Here is a 23,627-nt window from a genome sequence, read left to right on the forward strand (position 1 = left end):
GGAAATATCAGCATCAACTTTAGTTTTAATGAGACCAATCTTTGAACTCCAGTAACTCCTCAAGCTCAGCAAACCAGCCACAGATGGCACAGAAGTGTCATTTTTTGTTTTTGTTTTGTTTTTTACAATGTGGATGTTCAAGGTGACATTGAAATGGCTCTTTTTCGCTAGATAATTACAACAAAAATTAGAGTATTTGCAAGTGTAGGGGCAGGCATGTCTGATTAAGCACCAGTGCTGAGAATTACCATCCATTCACGAAGCTGGGCCAGCCCATATTGGAGAGCCATGTGGATGACATTACCATACAGGCACTAATATACAGTTTAATTTTAGATAAAATGGTCTCATTTTTTTAAAAAAATGAGGGGATATCGTTAAATGACCTAATTATCTGGAAATAGGTCAGTTCATTTCACTGTGTGGCATACAGAAAGGAAGATTCGGTGGGGAACGAGGAAGACATGATGAATCAGCCCTTACCAGGCAGAGAAGGCAGCCAAGAGTCCAGGCCACGTGGGCTATGCTTCCATGACAGCTTTGGATTATTAAGAAAACAATTGCCAAGACATAAACTAATAGTCAGAAGCTGCTGCCAGGTAATATGTTGTCTCTCCAATGGTTAGAGCAGCCCATGAAGAGCTCCCTTGGCAGAGTCTCCGTCCCCCAGCGCTGATTTACGGAGCTTCACTCCCAGGCAGAAGCAGTTAGGCTTAATTTATAGCACGCCGGGGCGAACCAAGGAAGTGGAGTCAGCAACAGCAAGCATCAGAGGAGAAGATGGACTCGCCTGTTCATGTAAATAAATCTTTCTCTATTTTATGCATTTCTGGGCATCACAAAGACAACCAGCTTCCCAGCTACTTAATAGTACTTTGCCCCTCTATCAAAATGACATTAACCATCCTAAGTGACGGAATGCCGCCTGTCCTTGCTGAAACGGGGATTTGAGACGTCACCCAGCCCAATGCTTTGGGTTTACAAGTGGGAAAAGTGAAGCTCAACATGATCAAGTCAAGTCGCCCATCCAAGATCGCCCAGCTAGTTTGCAGCGGGGCAGGACTAGAGCTCGGGGGCCCTGCCTCTAGCACGGGACTCTTGCCTCCACTTCCTATGGCACAGAACTCTGAATTTCGTGAGACCAAGCCACATCTTTTGGGTAAGTTAGGTACCTCTGGAAGGTGTGTGCATAATACTCCGGTCACCAGGCACCATGGTGCATAACGAAGAAGTAACTTACTAAGCAAACTCACTGGGAAATAAACATCCATTGATCTTTTTCTCATCACAGTGACAACACACCAGGCGCCCAGGGAGAGTCTGGCAGTCCTCCAGGGAAAGGTAAGTCATTTTGAATTTCACCCGTTTGAGAACAGAGACAGGGCCCAAATGATCTCCAAACGTCTCTCCCGGTTCTAAGGTTGTATAAATTGAATTTATATATTTCAAGGTTGGCTCCTGGTAGCATTCCTGCACTATAACCTTATAAAAATTTTACCTTCTATATGTCTAGCTCTTCACTGGTTACAAAGTGGGTTCACTTATAGAAAGTCATTATCTTCTAATAACCCTTTGAGGTTAGAAAGGCAAGATTAATATTACTTGAACAATCCCGGGAGGGAGGGAGAAAGCATAAAGGTTAAGAATTACAAGTCAGAGAGACCTGGATCCCAGCCTCGCCTCGCTCCTCACTACCAGTGACCTGGCTGACTTTGCTGAGCCTCGGGTTCTTCGTTGAAGTGTGCATCGCTGTAGCCAGATGTGATCAGAATCCTTCGTTAATGAAGCACTTTAGGTTCCCTGCGTCCTATTCCAGAGTGCTTTCTATCCCCCACCCTACACTACATTGTCTTCCTCCACCTGCCCCCCTGTACTAACCACGGCTTTTATGTTCTGTACTCTGATGCTTTGATATCTGACTCCTCTCAAGGCTAGCCAGTTCCTAGGGATAATAAACAACTCATTGAAGGGTGTACAAATCAACCAACCCGGAGCCCATTCCCCCAACCACCTCCTTCATAGGACACTCACACTCCATACCACCAGCCTCCTGTCCTCATCAGCCCCGGGCCCGGTACCAGAAAACTAGGGACAGCTCCTCTGCCCCAGAGCTCACTGAAATTACTCCAACTAGCCAACCCTCACCCTGCTCACTCTGAATCTCAGAACCACAATAAAGGCTCTCCCCACAGTTCCTTCCTTTCCCTCTGCCCCTGATGGACTCTGCGGCTTCCTCCATCCTGGGGCATGACATACCCCTCCTCCTGGGAACTGTAACACCCTTTTTTCCATGGCAATCATCTCTTGGTCTGTTGGCCTCACTATACCTCAAGTTTTCTAATAATACACTGTATTTCAGGGCCCCCTCACCATCCTTTGTCCACCCCAGCACCAGCACAGGAGAGATCCCATAACAGATGTTCAGTAAGTGATTGTCACTTAATCTTATGTGTCAACTTGGCCAGACCACGGTGCCCAGGGATTTAGTCAAATGTTATTCTGCCTGTGTTTGTACAAGTGTTTTAGGGTGAGAGTGACATTTAAATCAATGAACTCTGAGTGAAAGCAGATTGCCCTGCATAATGTGGGTGGGCCTCATCCAATCAGTTGAAGGCCTTAGGCAAATGAACAAGACTGACCTGCCCAGAGGAAGAAGACATTCTGGCAGAAGACCAAACTGCAACTCTCCCCAGGGCTTCCTACTACCCCACAGACTGTGGACTTGCCAGCCTCCACAATCAGGTGAGCCACTTCCTCAAAACACACACACACACACACACACACACACACACACACACCTGTTTATTTCTCTGGAAAACGCTCATACAGTGATGGTGAGATTAAATTTACATAAATCACACCTACTGTGAACAAGAATGCTCACAGCATCACGCTTCACAATAGGCAGAAACAACTCAAATGGCCATTCACGGTGGTTTGTATAAATACATTATAGTATACCCACTGAAATACTGTACGGTGAAGAAAATAAACGAACTACAACTACACTCAACGTGGACAAGTCTTACAAGCATATTACTGAGTGAGGCTAAACTCATCAGTGGTGCCAGCAGTCAGAACAGGGTCACCCTAGGACGGTGATGGGCAACCTTTTGAGCTTGGTGTGTCAAACTTCGCCAAAAAAACTGAGCATAACTCGGTTAGTGTGTCACTTTGAGGAAAAAACATTATTTCGCAAATGTTTCATCCTCAGGAGCAGCAAATGTTTCATCCTCGGCATGCGTCCGCCTCAGCGGCCACGTGTCATCAGAAATGGCTACGCGTGTCAGTGCTGACACGCGTGTCATAAGTTCGCCATCACTGCCCTAGGAGGAGGACCAGGGGTGGTGGGGACCCAGGGCACCTGTGGAGTGCTCCCGGCAATGTTCCGTTTCTCGACCTGGGGGGCTGGTGACACAGGTGAACCAATTAGTGACACATTCACTGGGCTGTATGTGGATGATCTGTGCCTTCCCCTGTATATATGTGACCTTCATAAAGGTTACAAAGATAGAAAAATAAGCAAAAGTTATTTTTATAGTAATTCATTATTCTAATTGCAACCCATCTCCGAGATGGTAGTGGGCATTCATATACTGGAAACTCAGCAGTGTAGCAGAGAAATGGTAAGTTTGAAATTACCTTATATAACGGAATGTGTTGTATGTTTTCAAACTGAATTTTGGAAAACATGCCATAGCATCAGTCTCACACCTCCGGAAACACTGATGAAGTTCAGGCTTTTGAGCCCGAAAATCGCCCCAGCAGGTACGTCAAGTGCTCTTTTACTTCCACACGGCACAGAGTCCCACAGAGGGCCTGGCGAAATACCCTCTCAGCATCGAGGTTTTTTCAGAAAACGGAATTTCCCACTGTAATTATCTTAAGTGTCTCTGGGTGAGTTGAATAAATTAGACATGCACTCTGTGCTGCACGCCTTAAGAACTGCAAGTCATTCCCTGAACTTAAAAAAAAAAAAGAATAGAAAATGTCAAAGAAAAGCTAGAAAACGGTGGCGTTGCCCGGACAATGACAGCAGACACTTAGATTTGGGGCTTGAGGGCAGGGAGCAGTGTGCGTGTGTTTTTCAGTAGCTGTGAGAAGTGGCTTGGCTCGGGGTCTTTTGGAGATGTGGCGTCGCCTGTCACTGGCGAAAGGGGAAGCCTGAGCGGAGGACCTGTCAGTGTCCACAGCTCTTTCTTCAGGCCGTGCCGTCCGGACAGCATGGGGTTTGCTTAGCGCACACAGCAGCCAACGCTGGCCAATGTGCTGGGATACAGTGCTTGACCTGCCCTCGCACCAACCCCATCCGGTTGCCTCCCTGCTTCTCCATCACACACCCTGTGCTAGAGCCGGTGCGCACTTCTGGGAGTCACAGGCCCGCCCCAGGAGTCCCGCACTCACACCTCGGGGTGCCCCGTGCCGTACTTGGAGAACGAGAATGATGTGACAAACTCCTGCTCACCCCTCAAGACCCAGCTTTCCTTCCAAAGACTCTCCCTACTCCCCACCTCACCCAGTCCGTGCGGGGCGCCCCCCAGTGCAGGCCCCCCTCAGGTGGCACTGACTGGCTCCATGTGACCCGTCAGCCTCCCTGCTGCACACTGAGCGCCTTGAAAGCAGAGACTTTGGCTTTCGGTTCCAGATCCCCAGCATCTCTTTCCCTCCCATCCTCTCCCTCCACCACCAGTCTCTCACCTTTACCCCCTTTTCCCTCTCTCTCTTCCTCTCTCCATCCCCCTTCCCTTCTGTGTCCTCCATGTCACCGATTTGAAAGAACATATGCACCCCCATATCCACTGCAGTGTTATTTACACTGCCAAGGCTTGGAAGCAGCCCCAAGCGCCCATCCGTAGATGAGTGGATAAAAAAGCTGTGGTACATGTACACAATGGAATACTACTCGGCCATAAAAAAGGAAAAGGAAATCTTACCTTTGCAACAGCATTGATGACCTGGAGAGTATTATGTTAAGTAAAGTAAGACAGAGAAAGATAAATACCATATGACTTCACTTATATAGAGAATCTAATGACCAAAATAAACTAACAAACAAAATGGAAACAGACTCATAGATACAGAAAACAGACTGACAGCCGTCAGAGGGGAGGGGAGTTGGAAGGCTGGGTGAAAAAGGTAAAGGGGGAAAAAAAAAAAACTCATAGACACAGACAACAGCATGGTGATTAAAAGCAGAACTCTTGCTCTCATACCCACACCCCTACACGTCACCCAGTCAAAGTAACTGGAATTCAGTGGTCCCCATTTTCCAGTCAAGCACTAGTCCCAGACACAATGCTTTCCTGTAGCCTGCCGTGGCGTGCTCAGCTGCTGGGACCCGCCCACCCTACCGGCGGCCCTCTCCTCTGATTCTTTCCTAGACCGGCTTCCACAAGAAATCCCAAGTGCCTGACCTAGGAGGTCCCAGAAAGAATGAACCAGCCCTGGGTTCCACCTGCCAACCCTGGCCAATCCGAGAGATAAAGCCCCAAACAAGTAAAGAAGCTCCCTTCTGACCCAGGATCAGGAAGCAGATCAAAGGGGACAAGATCATTGGGAACCAAATCCGAACAAATGAGGATGCTTACAGCAGATTTAAAAAGCAACGCAGTGCCCTTTTCCTGAGTGTTACCTCACTTCTCACACGGCGCCTTTGGAAACGGCCTCTAATGACAGAACAGGCATCAGACGCACCACATGAAACCGAATAAAACATCAGCACTGGGCAAGCGTGGTTCATCATGCATTTTTTAAAACCACAGTGTGCAGAGAACAGAGAATTGGCTGCAATCAGCCAGACACACACATAGGCTTCTTCTTTTTTTTTTTTTTTTTTAAAGCTGGATGAAGCCTTCATCTTTCAACTCACCTCAGAGCTTTCAGATCCAAAAGCCAGGCAGGAACGCAGCTAAACCTGCAATGTGTGCTCCGACTCCAGTTCTTTGTGATGTGCCTGCTCGACTTGCCAGTTCTGATCTTGGATGTGTCAGAGTCAGTGCCGCCCCTTGCCTCAGTTTCCACATTTGCACCACTGGGACAATATGCACCGTGGGTCTCAGGAGTCATGGGACACATTCAAGAACTATCCTATCAAGCACTCTATGCTCCTCAGCTCAAACACAATCAGAGGATTCATGGACCTGAGCAAGTCATCTAAGGTCAAGTCTCATTCTTCTTGTCTATAAAATGGGATTAAATGCTCCTTCCTCTCATGGTAGCTGAGGAGTAAATGAAAAGAAGTGAACTGCCTCACCTACGGCAGTACTTGGATTTTACCAGGTGTTTCAAAAATATTAGGTCTCTGTGTTTGGAAATCAAAACAGAGAGACCCAGAACGTCCCATTCCATTGTTGCATTTCTTCACAGATGCACGCACTTATGCTAAGAGGCAGCCTCCACAGGTTGGAAAGCTGGGCACTCAGTATAGACCCTGCACCTGCGGTTCCGCCTCCCACACCAGCCACGTGGCTTCTAAAACCAGACCTCAGATGCCGAGAGTCCCATTAGTCAAAGGAGTCATGGGAGAGGTTGATAGGAAGGTTCTAGAGGAGCAAAGAAGCAACAGAAAAACAGCAACAAGACAACTGAATAAAATTATGTAAAGAAAAAAAAGCATTCAAGAAAAATAGGAGGAGGGAGGAGGGATGTGGGGAGATAATTCTCATTGTTGTTGCTTCCATGAGTCAGCATTTTCTACCAACATGGCAGGTAACTGAGCTCCTCGCCCCAGTTTGGTCGCACACTGGCCTGTCTTTACAGCACAGGTCAAACCATGAACGAACGGCATCAACAGACGATACCACAACAGGCCTTGGAAAGCTTATCAGCGAGCACAGAAACCCCGGGTGCTTCTTCCCAACGGAATGGTCGGGAGGTTCCATGACACTATGTTGACACTAACACTTCGGGTTGGAGAAAGAGGTAAAGGGACCAGGGTGTGCTCCTGTCTTGATTTCGGTCCCCGAGAATCAGAGCCTGCGCTCTGGTTTGGTGGCAGGTAGTTTATTGGGAAGATAACCCAAGCAAACCTGGTGAGGAGGAGGGAAGAGGGAGACGGGAAAGGAAACACTAACTTAAGGGTGCACTACTGAAGTCGCTGGAGGCCATGGGAGCTCTATTTTCCCCCACGGCCGAGAAACGTAGAGCACCTTCCAGAAACGCCCCTGAAAGACGAGAGTGAGAGTCTAAAGTGTTTACCCGCGGGCCCTCCTCTCACTGGTGAGGGCTGTCCCTTGGGGAGTTACTCCCTGAAGTTCCTGGGCTGGAGAAAGCCCCGGGCAGAAAGCCAACACCGGTAAAACACTGCCAGTGGCAAGCAGGTCTGAGGGCTCCTGAAATACTGTCAGGGCCGCAGCCAACACCAGAGGTGGGCCCGGAGTGCAAGCCCAGGGCAGCTCAGGCGTTTGCTACAGCTCCAAAGGCAAACTGTAAATTAAATAACTTCAACCTTGACACCTTGTTTCCATCCTCCTATGCCACCTTCCCCATCACCCTGGGTCCGCCAGTGTCAATCCCTGGCATGATGCTGCATATAACATTTTAGTTAGCTGTGACCTCCCACCCGACCCCCACAGCATCTGCCCACGAGTCATCTTGGACTCGGTTCTCAGGCCCCTCAGACCAGAACTCCGAGTGGACGCAAATCCAGGCCATTCTCCCTCCAAACTCCTCCCCCTCCCAATAACTCCTTCCCAGCGTGCAAGCTCACCTCGCCGAAGGATGGACTCGCGGACTTGGCACTTCAGGTAGAGGATATTTACAAGGCCTGGCTCAGGGCACAGCGACCCTTTGCCACTGCAGGTGGGACGGGCTTCCGTGGTGACTAAGCAGTCAGAGCAACGGCAGACACACGTATGCCTGAGCGCCACCTTGGCGCCTGCCACGCTGCAGGCAGGTTGCCCACTGCTGAAGAGAGCCCGCCTTCCCCTGCTGCGAAGAGCTGATCTTTTAAGCCAAGGGTCTTGGGACTGTGGTGTGCATCCGACTCACCTGGAGCCCTCAGGGAGCTCACAGAGGCCTCGATCGGGGGAAGTAGGAAAGGGCCTGAGTCTGCGCCAGCCCCTCGACCGGCCAAAGTTGAAAAACCTGGGCCAGGGTGTCTCAAATTTGACTGTGCATACGACTCACCTGGGGGCTTTTTCAGCTAAGGGTGGTTCAGCGGGCCTGCTGCGGGGGCTCAGTCTGCATTCCTCACGGGCTCCCAGGTGATGCCGGTACAGCTGGGCCACAGGCCGACTCTGAGGAGCCACGGCCTGGGCCACAGGCCGACGCTGAGGAGCCACGGCCTGGGCCACAGGCCGACTCTGAGGAGCCACGGCCTGGGCCACAGGCCAACGCTGAGGAGCCACGGCCTACGACGCAGCACTTAGGGCCTCTCGATGGCTGAGCCCAGTCTCTGCAGGAGCCGATTTTCTACGTGCTCTCTTCCTTGTCTTTGATGCCCCGTGGTGCATGCGGCGATCTGTGGCTTTCTGAGAGCAGGTACAGACAAAGAACGTTTTGCTAGGTGGCTGCCTTCTTTGGAAATTTAGTAACATTTTATTTAACCCAATATATTCAAAAGATTATCATTTCAACATGTAATCAATGCAGAAGTTATTAATGAGATTTGTTTACATCCTTTTTATTTCCTGGTATTAAGTCTTAGAAATCCAGTGTGACTTGAACGGCCTATCACAGCCCAAATAGCCACGTGCGGCTGGGGGCTACTATACTGAATGACCACCGCCCTCTTATACTCTGGCTTATATCCCAACCTGGAAGTTCTTATCCTACAGCTTTGGAGCTTCTTTTCAAGCATGCTCCTACTTTCTAAGCTACACCTGGCATAAGAAGGCAGCACCCTCATCCACAGAGAGGAAGAGTGCCAAGCACCACTGAAGATTTTTTTTTTCCCTCTAGCTCTCCAGTAGCCACCTGGGAAATCAGGGGTGATCAATTGTCCCAACTTGCTTGGTCCTGTCCCAGTTTTATTACTAAAAGGCCTCAGTCCCAGGCGAACCAGGAGAGCTGGTCACCCTTGAAAGTCTGCTCCTGCACAGATCTCTCCCTGATCCAATGAGGGCCTTTTCCCTGGGTGGGAGAGCTCCTGGGTTCAGCCCAGGGAAGAACTTAACATCTGCTAAACGTCTGCACACAGGACTTACAGCACAGCCAGGCTCCAGGGCCCCTCCAGACCTCAGGGGCCCCAACATTAGTACAGCCTCCCTCACTCTCATCTGCTCTGGTTCTGATATTGACTCTGAACCCAAGTGCATCTCACTGGGTTTCATGGGGATTACAAGAATGTGAAAGCACTTTGAAATCTGTAAGGAGTTCAGTAAATGTGTCTACTGTTAATATTTATTGAGCAAGTATTACATGCCAACCCCTGGGCTAAGAGCTTTACATTCATTATAGGATTGAATCCTTACACCAACCCTAGGAGGCAGGTACTATTTATTGTCCCCATTTTACAGAGGAGGAAACTGAAGTTCAGAGAGGTTAAGTAACTTGCCAGTGGTCACACCGCTTATTAAGTCTCAGAGGTGTGATTTGAACCTAGAGCTCTGACTCCAAAGTCCATGAACACAACAAAACAGAAGAGAAGGACCTAAGAGAGGGAAGACACATAAGTGGCAAGGCTCATCTCCACAGTGCAAGAAAAATGCTCTAAAAACGACACCCTTGACAAAAAAAAAAAAAAAAAGGCAACGAAGGTTTTCAGAAGCATTTGAGACTAGAGTACACATTACTATCATTGCTGTCTTTTTTTTTTTTTTTTTCTTTTTTTTTTTTTTTTTTTTGATGTTTCTCTCAGTCTTTTTTTTTTTTTTTCTTTATTGATTAAGGTGTCACATATTTGTCCTCATCCCCCCATTCCCATCCCACCCCTCTCCCCACGCATGCCCCAATCCCCTGTTGAACTTAACCGTTGGATAGGCTTATATGCATGCATACAGGTCCTTTGGTTGAATTCTCCCCCTCCCCCCACCCTCCCCCGCCCCTCCCCTATCCTCCCTCTGAGGCCCGATAGTCCGATCGATGCCTCCTTGCTTCTGGTTCTGTTCTTGTTCCTCAGTCTATGTTGTTCATCATTTCCCCTAGATGAGCGAGATCATATGTCACTAGATATATACTAATAAGAACTGAATGTGAGACGAGCAATAATAGTTATGCTGACAGGCAAATGAATCAATCTGTAGCGAGCTTCCCCCTGGACCAACAGTTCTTTTGAGACCCAATTTCAATGTCCAGTAGTTCCTTATGTGTACATGTCAGCACTGACCCCTCAGCTCTGGATGGTGGACAAATGGTGGTAATGGAGGTCCGACTCCCTCTGGTTTGGTCTCGGCCGAACCCAGGGGCACGGCGTCACCCAGACTAAGGGGCACGTGGCCTCACCCATACCCAAGGGGCGCGTGGTCTCACCCGGGCCTGGGACCCAGCCTCACCCGGATGGATCCAGGGGCGCACGGCCTCACCCGGACGCAGGATCTGGCTTCACCCGTACCCAGGGACGCTTGGCCTCTCCCAGACCCCGGGGCACGTGGCCTCACCCGGGCTTAGTTGCACAAGGCCTCACCTGGTTCCAGGGACACATGGTCTCTCCCGGACCCAGGGACGCTTGGCCTCTCCCAGACCCAGGGCCACTTGGGCTCACCCGGGCCTAGGTGCACGAGGCCTCATTCGGATCCAGGGACGCATGGTCTCACCCGGACCCAGGGACGCTTAGCCTCTCCCAGACCCAGGGGCACGTGGCCTCACCCGGGCCTAGGTGCACGAGGCCTCATCTGGATCCAGGGACACATGGTCACACCCGGACCCAGGGACGCTTGGCCTCTCCCAGACCCAGGGCCACTTGGGCTCACCCGGGCCTAGGTGTACGAGGCCTCACCCGGATCCAGGGACACATGGTCTCACCCGGACCCAGGGACGCTTGGCCTCTCCCAGACCCAGGGCCACTTGGGCTCACCCGGGCCTAGGTGCACGAGGCCTCACCCGGATCCAGGGACACATGGTCTCACCCGGACCGAGGGACGCTTGGCCTCTCCCAGACCCAGGGCCACTTGGGCTCACCCGGGCCTAGGTGCACGAGGCCTCACCCGGATCTAGGGACACATGGTCTCACCCGGATCCAGGGACGCTTGGCCTCTCCCAGACCCAGGGCCACTTGGGCTCACCCGGGCCTAGGTGCACGAGGCCTCACCCGGATCCAGGGACACATGGTCTCACCCGGATCCAGGGACGCTTGGCCTCTCCCAGACCCAGGGCCACTTGGGCTCACCCGGGCCTAGGTGCACGAGGCCTCACCCGGGTCCTGGGACACATGGTCTCACCCGGACCCAGGGACGCTTGGCCTCTCCCAGACCCAGGGCCACTTGGGCTCACCCGGGCCTAGGTGCACGAGGCCTCATCCGGATCCAGGGACGCATGGTCTCACCCGGACCCAGGGACGCTTGGCCTCTCCCAGACCCAGGGGCACGTGGCCTCACCCGGGCCTAGGTGCACGAGGCCTCATCCGGCTCCAGGGACACATGGTCGCACCCGGACCCAGGGACGCTTGGCCTCTCCCAGACCCAGGGCCACTTGGGCTCACCCGGGTCTAGGTGCACGCGGCCTCACCCGGATCCAGGGACACATGGTCTCACCCGGACCCAGGGACGCTTGGCCTCTCCCAGACCCAGGGCCACTTGGGCTCACCCGGGCCTAGGTGCACGAGGCCTCATCCAGATCCAGGGACGCATGGTCTCACCCGGACCCAGGGACGCTTGGCCTCTCCCAGACCCAGGGGCACGTGGCCTCACCCGGGCCTAGGTGCACGAGGCCTCACCCGGATCCAGGGACACATGGTCTCACCCGGACCCAGGGATGCTTGGCCTCTCCCAGACCCAGGGCCACTTGGGCTCACCCGGGCCTAGGTGCACGAGGCCTCACCCGGATCCAGGGACACATGGTCTCACCCGGACCGAGGGACGCTTGGCCTCTCCCAGACCCAGGGCCACTTGGGCTCACCCGGGCCTAGGTGCACGAGGCCTCACCCGGATCTAGGGACACATGGTCTCACCCGGATCCAGGGACGCTTGGCCTCTCCCAGACCCAGGGCCACTTGGGCTCACCCGGGCCTAGGTGCACGAGGCCTCACCCGGATCCAGGGACACATGGTCTCACCCGGATCCAGGGACGCTTGGCCTCTCCCAGACCCAGGGCCACTTGGGCTCACCCGGGCCTAGGTGCACGAGGCCTCACCCGGATCCTGGGACACATGGTCTCACCCGGACCCAGGGACGCTTGGCCTCTCCCAGACCCAGGGCCACTTGGGCTCACCCGGGCCTAGGTGCACGAGGCCTCATCCGGATCCAGGGACGCATGGTCTCACCCGGACCCAGGGACGCTTGGCCTCTCCCAGACCCAGGGGCACGTGGCCTCACCCGGGCCTAGGTGCACGAGGCCTCATCCGGCTCCAGGGACACATGGTCGCACCCGGACCCATGGACGCTTGGCCTCTCCCAGACCCAGGGCCACTTGGGCTCACCCGGGTCTAGGTGCACGCGGCCTCACCCGGATCCAGGGACACATGGTCTCACCCGGACCCAGGGACGCTTGGCCTCTCAGACCCCGGGGCACGTGACCTCACCCATGCCTAGGTGCAGGAGGTCTCACCCGGATCCAGGGACACACGGTCTCACCCGGACCCAGGGACGCCTGGCCTCCCCCAGACCCAGGGGCACGTGGCCTCACCCGGGCCTAGGCGCACGAGGCCTCACCCGGATCCAGGGACACACGGTCTCACCCGGACCCAGGGACGCCTGGCCTCCCCCAGACCCAGGGGCACGTGGCCTCACCCGGGCCTAGGCGCACGAGGCCTCACCCGGATCCAGGGACACACGGTCTCACCCGGACCCAGGGACGCCTGGCCTCCCCCAGACCCAGGGGCACGCGGCCCCACCCGGGCCTAGGTGCACGAGGCCCCACCCGGATCCAGGGACACATGGTCTTGCCCGGACCTAGGGGTGCGTGGCCTCTCTCAGACCCAGGGGCACGTGGCCTCACCTGGACCTAGGTGCACGAAGCCACCCGGACCCAGGGGCGCGTTACCTCTCTCAGACCCCTGGTCGCGTGGTCTCACCCGGATCCAGGGGCTCACGGCCTCACCCGTACTCGGGACCCAGCCTTGCCCGGATCCAGGGGCCCACGGCCTCACCCGGACCCAGGGTTCAGATTCGCCCGGACCCAGGGGCACATGGCCTCACCCGAACCCGGAATCCAGCTTCACCTGGACCCAGGGGCGCGTGGCCTCACCCAAACCCAGGGGCGTGAGGCCTCACCTAGACCCAGAGGCATGTGACCACATCTGAGCCCAGAGGCTCGCAGGCTCGCCTGGACTCGGGTCTCAGCGGGGTTTCGTCTTCTTGATCCCAATTCCTGTTGGTCAATTCCCTCTCAGCAATTCCTTCGGTCATTTTCTCAGAGCTCCAGGGCGGCTGCCGCATAACTCGTTGGGCGGCGGGCTCGGCAAGGCTCCGGTGTGCCCGGTGCCCGGCGGTGGGCTGGTCCGGTGTCGCTGCGTCGGCCCTTGGGTCTGCAACGGTGGCCAGTCGCTGAGCGTGCGCACCTGGCCACTTCGGGGCATTGAGATTCTTGAAGGACTCGGAGGTCAGCAAGCCCGGAGTCTCCCACCCCATGTCTCCCAGGGGCTCGTCTGTCCGTGCTCGGCAGCGAGTGGAGCCGTCCCCTCAGCCGGAGACCGCCGGGGGAACTGCGCCGAGCACGTTCCAGGCCACCATTGTGTCGCCTGAGCCATAGTTCTTAAAGTGTGGACTTTGGGTCACCGGCATCAGCATCATCCTGCGTACCCCTCTCTTTTATTCTAGTTGTAGAGCATCTGCTCAGCCAGCCCCCCGGTCTTTCTGGCTGGTGTCTGCTCTGCTCTCCCGTCGTAGTCTCAATATTGTTGTGGTAGGCAACGATCAGGCTGCCGCCCTATGTCTCCATCTTGGTCCTCCTTTGTACAGTTAAGTCTTGATTGTTGTTGGTGTCACTGGGAGGAATTGTCCTCCAGGCCAATTGGCCGTGAGGACCCTCTTTGTCTATATAGGAAGAGTTGCTGTGCAGGAGACATGTTTGTGGGCCGGGTCTTGATGCAGCAATGCCTTGGCGCTCACTGAGTCTGCCTCTAGAATGCCTCCCTTATGCAAGTGATTGAAATCTGGTGTCATCTCCCACCAACCACTAGATGCCCTCGTTTCTGGGTCTCCAATGTAGTGTGGGTCAGCCACTACCTGAGGCACTCAGCAGGAAAAAGCTTCTGCTCAGCTTGGCTGGGGCGGAGCTACAGGGTGGAGCCTACAACCTTGGCTTCCTGTCAGCCCCGCCCTATGAGGCTCCTGTGTCTGTGTCCCTCTGTATTCCTTGCAAACACCTCTGAGAGAAACGCGCCCTGGAGTTTCGCCCACTGCCAAACAGTCCAGTCCCTCCCCTAATGAATCTGGACTCCCAGATTCTCGCCTGGAACTGGGTTTCAGTGTAGTTGGAACTGGGTCTCAGTGCATTCTGGCGTCCCTGTCTCCTTCCCAGCAGGGCCACCCAGTGGCGCAGGCAAAAGTCCGACCTCTGCGCACCTTCCAGTGCGCGCGTCTGGAGCCGCCGCTTCTCTGTGCCTCCGCCACCACAGCCCAAATTCATTCCCCCAGCGTGCGCCTGGCTTCCCAGGGTTTCGCCCGGAACTGGGGTTCAGTGCAGTCGGAACTGGGGTTCAGCACGGTCCTGAGCTTATGTCTCCTTCCCGCTAGGGCAGTTCAGTGGCGCAGGCAACAGTCCGTCCTTTGCGCCCCTTCCCGTGCTCGCCTCTGGAGCTCTGCCTTCCCCCGCTCCTCTGTGCCTGCGCCCCACAGCCCAGATTCATTCCCCCAGCCTGCGCCTGGCTTCCCAGGGTTTCGCCCGGAACTGGCGCTCAGTGCAATCGGAGCCGGCGCTTAGCGCACTCCGGAGCCTTTATCTCCTTCCTGCCAGTGAACGCCGGCCAGGCCGTCAGCCGCCCCTTCCTCTCCGGCTCCATCCTCCCCGCAGGCGCGCGTGCTCGTGTCTCCGCCAGTTTCTCCATACCTCAGGCTTTTACGGCTCCCCCGATTGTCCCCGTGGCCTTCTCCTTCCCCCCAGCTGTGGGCATTTCAGTCTGCCAGCTCTCCTGTGGTTCTGGATGATGTCCGTTCTGACCTCTAGTTGTGCCTTTGAAATTGTTGTGCCCGGCTGCAGGTTAGGTGTTTCACCTATGCCGCCATCTTGGTTTTCCTCATTGCTGTCTTGAAACAGGTTTGGAAAAAGAATTTAAGAAACCTGCGAGTCCTATTCATCCCCCTACTCCCAGCTCTTGCTGGTCCCTCTGCCTGGAACGCTGTGGCCTCTGATTTTCAGGCAGATGGAGATCTCTGATCATCCAGGTCTCAGCTCAAATGCACTGTCCTCCTCAGGGGCTCCTTACTAGCTTACCTAAACTTCCACTTCTCGCCTCACCCGGACGTCACTGTACCCTACTACCCTGCTTCAATCTGGTTGTGATGCTCATCAAGGATCTGCCGTGACCTAATTATGTAGGTATCAGGTTTGTATGCTAATTTATCCCTTCCCCTATAAACTCCTGGAGCAGGGACCTTGTCAGCCTTATTTATCCTTATCCCCATGTCCTGAGGGGCCTAGCGCAGTGTCCAGCACAGGGCAGGCCCTCACACTTTTGTTGGTTGTTGAACAAACACAGTACCTGAAAAACTGTGGAATATATTGTCAATAAAGGGGAGAAATTTCTATGTGATTTTTTTAAATATATTTTTATTGATTTCGGAGAGGAAGGAAGAGGGAGCGAGAGAAACATCAATGATGAGAGAGAATCATTGATCGGCTGCCTCCTGCACGCCCCCTACTGGGGATTGTGCCCGCAACCTGGGCATGTGCCCTTGACTGGAATCGAACCCAGGACCTTCCAGTCCACAGTCCAACGCTCTATCCACTGAGCCAAACCAGCTAGGACTCTATGTGATTTTTTTTTTTTAAGTGACCTTCGATCAATACACAAAATCAGACCTGGTGAAAGAGTGAACGGATGCATCCCCATTTGCAAAGCGACCAAGCCACAAGAGCTGGATTGAAATCGTCCCTTGCTGGGCTGAGTTCTCACTCTGCTTACAGACTGGAGTCTTTAGATTTCAGTGACCAAAAGCGTCAGTAACTCAATTCCTTGGCTCTGCAGAAGTCAAAACCCAAGTCAGCCAAAGTCCAAACCAAAGTTAGAAACACCTTCACTGATCTGGGTGTGTTTTGAATCATTTCCATAGAAACCGGAAGAATTCCCAACAGGGGCTTTCTAACTTCCAGCAATTATCTTAAGGTCTGATTAGCATTTTAAATGTTACCTGTATAAATTAAAAACTGTTTACAGCTCACAATGTCATTTTTCGTGATTCATGACTTTGCCGCAGCTAGCCAAAACTCACTTTTTGGAAAATCCCATTCTAAATGTTACCTGCTGGTTCAAGCCTGGCAAAATCTCCCTCTTGGTTCAAATATCCAGCTTCTCTTTTTCTTCTTCATGTTGGTAATCTCAGCTTCCTTCCTTGGAACAGTTCAAGTATTGCGGGGTGTCAAACTTGGCAGGGAGGCTATATGAAAACAGTTCTTTTGATTATGTAAATTACTCAACACAATCTACTGCTGGCTTAAAGAAAGCAAATGGCCCTAACTGGTTTGGCTCAGTGGATAGAGTGTCAGCCTACAGACTGAAGGGTCCCAGGTTTGATTCCAGTCAAGGGCATGAACCTTGGTTGCGGGCTCATCCCCAGTAGTGGGTGTGCAGGAGGCAGCTGATCAATGTTTCTAACTTTCTATCCCTCTCCCTTCCTCTCTGTAAAAAAATCAATAAAATATATATTTTTTTAAAAAAAAAGAAAGCAAATGAAGATTTCTGAGTATAATTCTGTATCTGTCAAGCCCCACTCATCACCATCTATCTTGTTGGGGTACATAACACTCCTTTCCCAGGGACTGAAGGAAGTCATGATATTTGGAGGTCAACTCTACTCCTGGTCATTTTTTACCAAAACCAATAATTTAAAAATAGCTCCCTTTGATGCATACTTTCTCTATACCACTAGCATTCGACTGACTGACTTCATTTTGTCCCAGAATACAGAGGCATTTCACGCTTCTCTGATCAAAGGCAGCTGGGCTGTGAAGTTACTTGAATGGAGATTCCAAGCTTTGCTCCACTTCTTAAAGCTCTGGGACCTTAAGTCCCTCAGCCTGTTGGCCTCAGCCTTCTCAGGCCCAGCCCGGCCCAGGGAACAACGTAGTTTCGCTGCCCTCAGTCTAGCTGAACGCTCAGGCTGACTACGAGACAGCTGGAGGGTCAGTGACAAACACTCCACCTGGCGTGGCGCCACGGCGACCTTCCTAAATTTCCTTCTTTTAACTCTAAAGCATAGGTCAGCACGCTTTTCTGTAAAGGGCCGTCTAGTGAATGTTTTTATATTGCTGGCCATGTGTTCTCTGTCTCAGCCCTAGTAGCATGAACAGAGCCACAGACAATATGGAAACACGTGGGCAAGGCTGTGTTCCAGTAGGACTGCTCAGCTCCCCAGCCCGTCTCCTACCAACCTGCCTCTCTTCCCTCCCACTCCCTACCCACCCCCACCCCCTGCTTCAGCCATTCAGGTCCTTCTTTCCATTTCTGGAACATTCCAAGCTTGTTCCCTTGGGGCCTTTCCATTAGCTCTTTCCTTTTGTGGGCAGTTCTGTTCCCACATCAGCACATGTCTGGTTCCCTCTTGCCATCCATCTCTCAGGTTATTATCATAAACTCAGAGGGGTTTGGGGGTTTTATTTTGTTTTGTGTTGTTTTTTACTTGTTTGTTTGTTTGTTTTTGCCTTGTCTCTAACATACTGCCTTTTTTTGGTCAGTCAAGTTTTGTTTTGTTGGGATTTTTTTCTCTGTCCATCTCTATTTATCCCCCTTCTCCACCTCCCCAAACCCTCCCTCCCTCTGGCAATCACCACACTGTTGTCCATGTCCATGAGTTTTTTTCTCTTTTTCTTTCTTTTTTGTTCAAACCCTCCCCCTCCCCCCACCAACCCAGGCCCTCCCATAGCTGGCAGTTTGCTCTCTATCTATGAGTGTCTCTATTTTGCTTGTTAGTTCTTTTTGTTCATTAGATTCCACATATGAGTGAAATCATATGCTACTTGTCTTTCTCTGACTGGCTTATTTCACTTAACATGATGCTCTCAGAGAGGCTTTTCTGACCTCCAATCAGTCAGCCACTGTTTCACAGATACCCCTGCTGTATTTTCTCACGGTACTCAGCACCCTCTGACAGGTGGTACCAATGGCTCAGTTCCCACAATCATGGCTGTGGATACAGACCACTGATATTTTCTCAAACTCATGTGTAAAGTACAGTAAACTCTTATCTATTTCTTTGGTGTTTCATTATTGTTTTTTTTTTTTTTTTTTTTTTTTTTTTTTATATAAGAATCAGTCTTTATTGCAGTGGCCACATAGCCATCAGACAAGACAATCCTTCAGAGCAAAGTCCATATAGGCAGGCAGCCATACACTGGCTGGTGCACAGATACATCTTTCACACAAAGCAGCATCAGTCTTTGTACCCACAGCTATTATCTGAGCAGCCATAGACTTACTACATCACATTGTAGCAGTACCTAAGCTCTTTGTTTTTTGTTTTTTTTTAATTTCTTTATTGATTAAGGTGTCACATATTTGTCCTCATCCCCCCATTCCCATCCCACCCCTCTCCCCACGCATGCCCCAATCCCCTGTTGAACTTAACCGTTGGATAGGCTTATATGCATGCATACAGGTCCTTTGGTTGAACTCTCCCCCTCCCCCCACCCTCCCCCTACCCTCCCCTATCCTCCCTCTGAGGCCCGATAGTCCGATCGATGCCTCCTTGCTTCTGGTTCTGTTCTTGTTCCTCAGTCTATGTTGTTCATCATTTCCCCTAGATGAGCGAGATCATATGTCACTAGATATGTACTAATAAGAACTGAATGTGAGATGAGCAATAATAGTTATGCTGACAGGCAAATGAATCAATCTGTAGCGAGCTTCCCCCTGGACCAACAGTTCTTTTGAGACCCAATTTCAATGTCCAGTAGTTCCTTATGTGTACATGTCAGCACTGACCCCTCAGCTCTGGATGGTGGACAAATGGTGGTAATGGAGGTCCGACACCCTCTGGTTTGGTCTCGGCCGAACCCAGGGGCACGGCGTCACCCGGACTAAGGGGCACGTGGCCTCACCCATACCCAAGGGGCGCGTGGTCTCACCCGGGCCTGGGACCCAGCCTCACCCGGATGGATCCAGGGGCGCACGGCCTCACCCGGACCCAGGATCTGGCTTCACCCGTACCCAGGGAGGCTTGGCCTCTCCCAGACCCAGGGGCACGTGGCCTCACCCGGGCTTAGTTGCACAAGGCCTCACCTGGTTCCAGGGACACATGGTCTCTCCCGGACCCAGGGACGCTTGGCCTCTCCCAGACCCAGGGCCACTTGGGCTCACCCGGGCCTAGGTGCACGAGGCCTCACCCGGATCCAGGGACACATGGTCTCACCCGGACCCAGGGACGCTTGGCCTCTCCCAGACCCAGGGCCACTTGGGCTCACCCGGGCCTAGGTGCACGAGGCCTCACCCGGATCCTGGGACACTTGGTCTCACCCGGACCCAGGGACGCTTGGCCTCTCCCAGACCCAGGGGCACGTGGCCTCACCCGGGCCTAGGTGCACGAGGCCTCACCCGGATCCAGGGACACATGGTCTCACCCGGACCCAGGGACGCTTGGCCTCTCCCAGACCCAGGGCCACTTGGGCTCACCCGGGCCTAGGTGCACGAGGCCTCACCCGGATCCAGGGACACATGGTCTCACCCGGACCCAGGGACGCTTGGCCTCTCCCAGGCCCAGGGCCACTTGGGCTCACCCGGGCCTAGGTGCACGAGGCCTCACCCGGATCCAGGGACACATGGTCTCACCCGGATCCAGGGACGCTTGGCCTCTCCCAGACCCAGGGCCACTTGGGCTCACCCGGGCCTAGGTGCACGAGGCCTCACCCGGATCCTGGGACACATGGTCTCACCCGGACCCAGGGATGCTTGGCCTCTTCCAGACCCAGGGCCACTTGGGCTCACCCGGGCCTAGGTGCATGAGGCCTCACCCGGATCCAGGGACACATGGTCTCACCCGGACCCAGGGACGCTTGGCCTCTCCCAGACCCAGGGGCACGTGGCCTCACCCGGGCCTAGGTGCACGAGGCCTCACCCGGATCCAGGGACACATGGTCTCACCCGGACCCAGGGATGCTTGGCCTCTCCCAGACCCAGGGCCACTTGGGCTCACCCGGGCCTAGGTGCACGAGGCCTCACCCGGATCCAGGGACACATGGTCTCACCCGGACCCAGGGACGCTTGGCCTCTTCCAGGCCCAGGGCCACTTGGGCTCACCCGGGCCTAGGTGCACGAGGCCTCACCCGGATCCAGGGACACATGGTCTCACCCGGACCCAGGGACGCTTGGCCTCTCCCAGACCCAGGGCCACTTGGGCTCACCCGGACCTAGGTGTACGAGGCCTCACCCGGATCCAGGGACACATGGTCTCACCCGGACCCAGGGACGCTTGGCCTCTCCCAGACCCAGGGCCACTTGGGCTCACCCGGGCCTAGGTGCACGAGGCCTCATCCGGATCCAGGGACGCATGGTCTCACCCGGACCCAGGGACGCTTGGCCTCTCCCAGACCCAGGGGCACGTGGCCTCACCCGGGCCTAGGTGCACGAGGCCTCACCCGGATCCAGGGACACATGGTCTCACCCGGACCCAGGGATGCTTGGCCTCTCCCAGACCCAGGGCCACTTGGGCTCACCCGGGCCTAGGTGCACGAGGCCTCACCCGGATCCAGGGACACATGGTCTCACCCGGACCCAGGGACGCTTGGCCTCTCCCAGGCCCAGGGCCACTTGGGCTCACCCGGGCCTAGGTGCACGAGGCCTCACCCGAATCCTGGGACACATGGTCTCACCCGGACCCAGGGACGCTTGGCCTCTCCCAGACCCAGGTCCACTTGGGCTCACCCGGGCCTAGGTGCACGAGGCCTCACCCGGATCCAGGGACACATGGTCTCACCCGGATCCAGGGACGCTTGGCCTCTCCCAGACCCAGGGCCACTTGGGCTCACCCGGGCCTAGGTGCACGAGGCCTCACCCCGATCCTGGGACACATGGTCTCACCCGGACCCAGGGACGCTTGGCCTCTCCCAGACCCAGGGCCACTTGGGCTCACCCGGGCCTAGGTGCACGAGGCCTCACCCGGATCCAGGGACACATGGTCTCACCCGGACCCAGGGACGCTTGGCCTCTCCCAGACCCAGGGGCACGTGGCCTCACCCGGGCCTAGGTGCACGAGGCCTCACCCGGATCCAGGGACACATGGTCTCACCCGGACCCAGGGATGCTTGGCCTCTCCCAGACCCAGGGCCACTTGGGCTCACCCGGGCCTAGGTGCACGAGGCCTCACCCGGATCCAGGGACACATGGTCTCACCCGGACCCAGGGACGCTTGGCCTCTCCCAGGCCCAGGGCCACTTGGGCTCACCCGGGCCTAGGTGCATGAGGCCTCACCCGGATCCTGGGACACATGGTCTCACCCGGACCCAGGGACGCTTGGCCTCTCCCAGACCCAGGGCCACTTGGGCTCACCCGGGCCTAGGTGCACGAGGCCTCACCCGGATCCAGGGACACATGGTCTCACCCGGATCCAGGGACGCTTGGCCTCTCCCAGACCCAGGGCCACTTGGGCTCACCCGGGCCTAGGTGCACGAGGCCTCACCCGGATCCTTGGACACATGGTCTCACCCGGACCCAGGGACGCTTGGCCTCTTCCAGACCCAGGGCCACTTGGGCTCACCCGGGCCTAGGTGTACGAGGCCTCACCCGGATCCAGGGACACATGGTTGCACCCGGACCCAGGGACGCTTGGCCTCTCCCAGACCCAGGGCCACTTGGGCTCACCCGGGTCTAGGTTCACGCGGCCTCACCCGGATCCAGGGACACATGGTCTCACCCGGACCCAGGGACGCTTGGCCTCTCAGACCCCGGGGCACGTGACCTCACCCATGCCTAGGTGCACGAGGCCTCACCCGGATCCAGGGACACACGGTCTCACCCGGACCCAGGGACGCCTGGCCTCCCCCAGACCCAGGGCACGTGGCCTCACCCGGGCCTAGGCGCACGAGGCCTCACCCGGATCCAGGGACACACGGTCTCACCCGGACCCAGGGACGCCTGGCCTCCCCCAGACCCAGGGGCACGTGGCCTCACCCGGGCCTAGGCGCACGAGGCCTCACCCGGATCCAGGGACACACGGTCTCACCCGGACCCAGGGACGCCTGGCCTCCCCCAGACCCAGGGGCACGCGGCCCCACCCGGGCCTAGGTGCACGAGGCCCCACCCGGATCCAGGGACACATGGTCTTGCCCGGACCTAGGGGTGCGTGGCCTCTCTCAGACCCAGGGGCACGTGGCCTCACCTGGACCTAGGTGCATGAAGCCACCCGGAACCAGGGGCGCGTTACCTCTCTCAGACCCCTGGTCGCGTGGTCTCACCCGGATCCAGGCGCTCACAGCCTCACCCGTACTCGGGACCCAGCCTTACCCGGATCCAGGGGCCCACGGCCTCACCCGGACCCAGGGTTCAGATTCACCCGGACCCAGGGGCACATGGCCTCACCCGAACCCGGAGTCCAGCTTCACCTGGACCCAGGGGCGCATGGCCTCACCCAAACCCAGGGGCGTGAGGCCTCACCTAGACCCAGAGGCGTGTGACCACATCTGAGCCCAGAGGCTCGCAGGCTCGCCTGGACTCGGGTCTCAGCGGGGTTTCGTCTTCTTGATCCCAATTCCTGTTGGTCAATTCCCTCTCAGCAATTCCTTCGGTCATTTTCTCAGAGCTCCAGGGCGGCTGCCGCAGAACTCGTTGGGCGGCGGGCTCGGCAAGGCTCCGGTGTGCCCGGTGCCCGGCGGTGGGCTGGTCCGGTGTCGCTGCGTCGGCCCTTGGGTCTGCAACGGTGGCCAGTCGCTGAGCGTGCGCACCTGGCCACTTCGGGGCATTGAGATTCTTGAAGGACTCGGAGGTCAGCAAGCACGGAGTCTCCCACCCCATGTCTCCCAGGGGCTCGTCTGTCCGTGCTCGGCAGCGAGTGGAGCCGTCCCCTCAGCCGGAGACCGCCGGGGGAACTGCGCCGAGCACGTTCCAGGCCACCATTGTGTCGCCTGAGCCATAGTTCTTAAAGTGTGGACTTTGGGTCACCGGCATCAGCATCATCCTGCGTACCCCTCTCTTTTATTCTAGTTGTAGAGCATCTGCTCAGCCAGCCCCCTGGTCTTTCTGGCTGGTGTCTGCTCTGCTCTCCCGTCGTAGTCTCAATATTGTTGTGGTAGGCAACGATCAGGCTGCCGCCCTATGTCTCCATCTTGGTCCTCCTTTGTACAGTTAAGTCTTGATTGTTGTTGGTGTCACTGGGAGGAATTGTCCTCCAGGCCAATTGGCCGTGAGGACCCTCTTTGTCTATATAGGAAGAGTTGCTGTGCAGGAG

The 23,627-nt window shown here is 55.1% G+C and overlaps 1 protein-coding gene across 1 annotated transcript in view; it reads right to left on the bottom strand.

Annotated features, from left to right (window-relative positions):
- Positions 1-2,904: 2,904 nt before the first annotated feature.
- LOC103295175 (60S ribosomal protein L27-like) overlaps positions 2,905-23,627 on the bottom strand; it is a 170,742-nt gene continuing 150,019 nt past the window's right edge. Inside the window, exon 2 of the mRNA XM_054729792.1 lies at positions 2,905-2,914. The gene's annotated coding sequence lies outside the window, so the exon portion shown is untranslated. The remainder of the gene's footprint in view (positions 2,915-23,627) is intronic.

This window comes from Eptesicus fuscus, chromosome 18 (genome assembly GCF_027574615.1).
Source record: "Eptesicus fuscus isolate TK198812 chromosome 18, DD_ASM_mEF_20220401, whole genome shotgun sequence".
In the NCBI taxonomy this organism is placed as follows: Eukaryota; Metazoa; Chordata; class Mammalia; order Chiroptera; family Vespertilionidae; genus Eptesicus; species Eptesicus fuscus.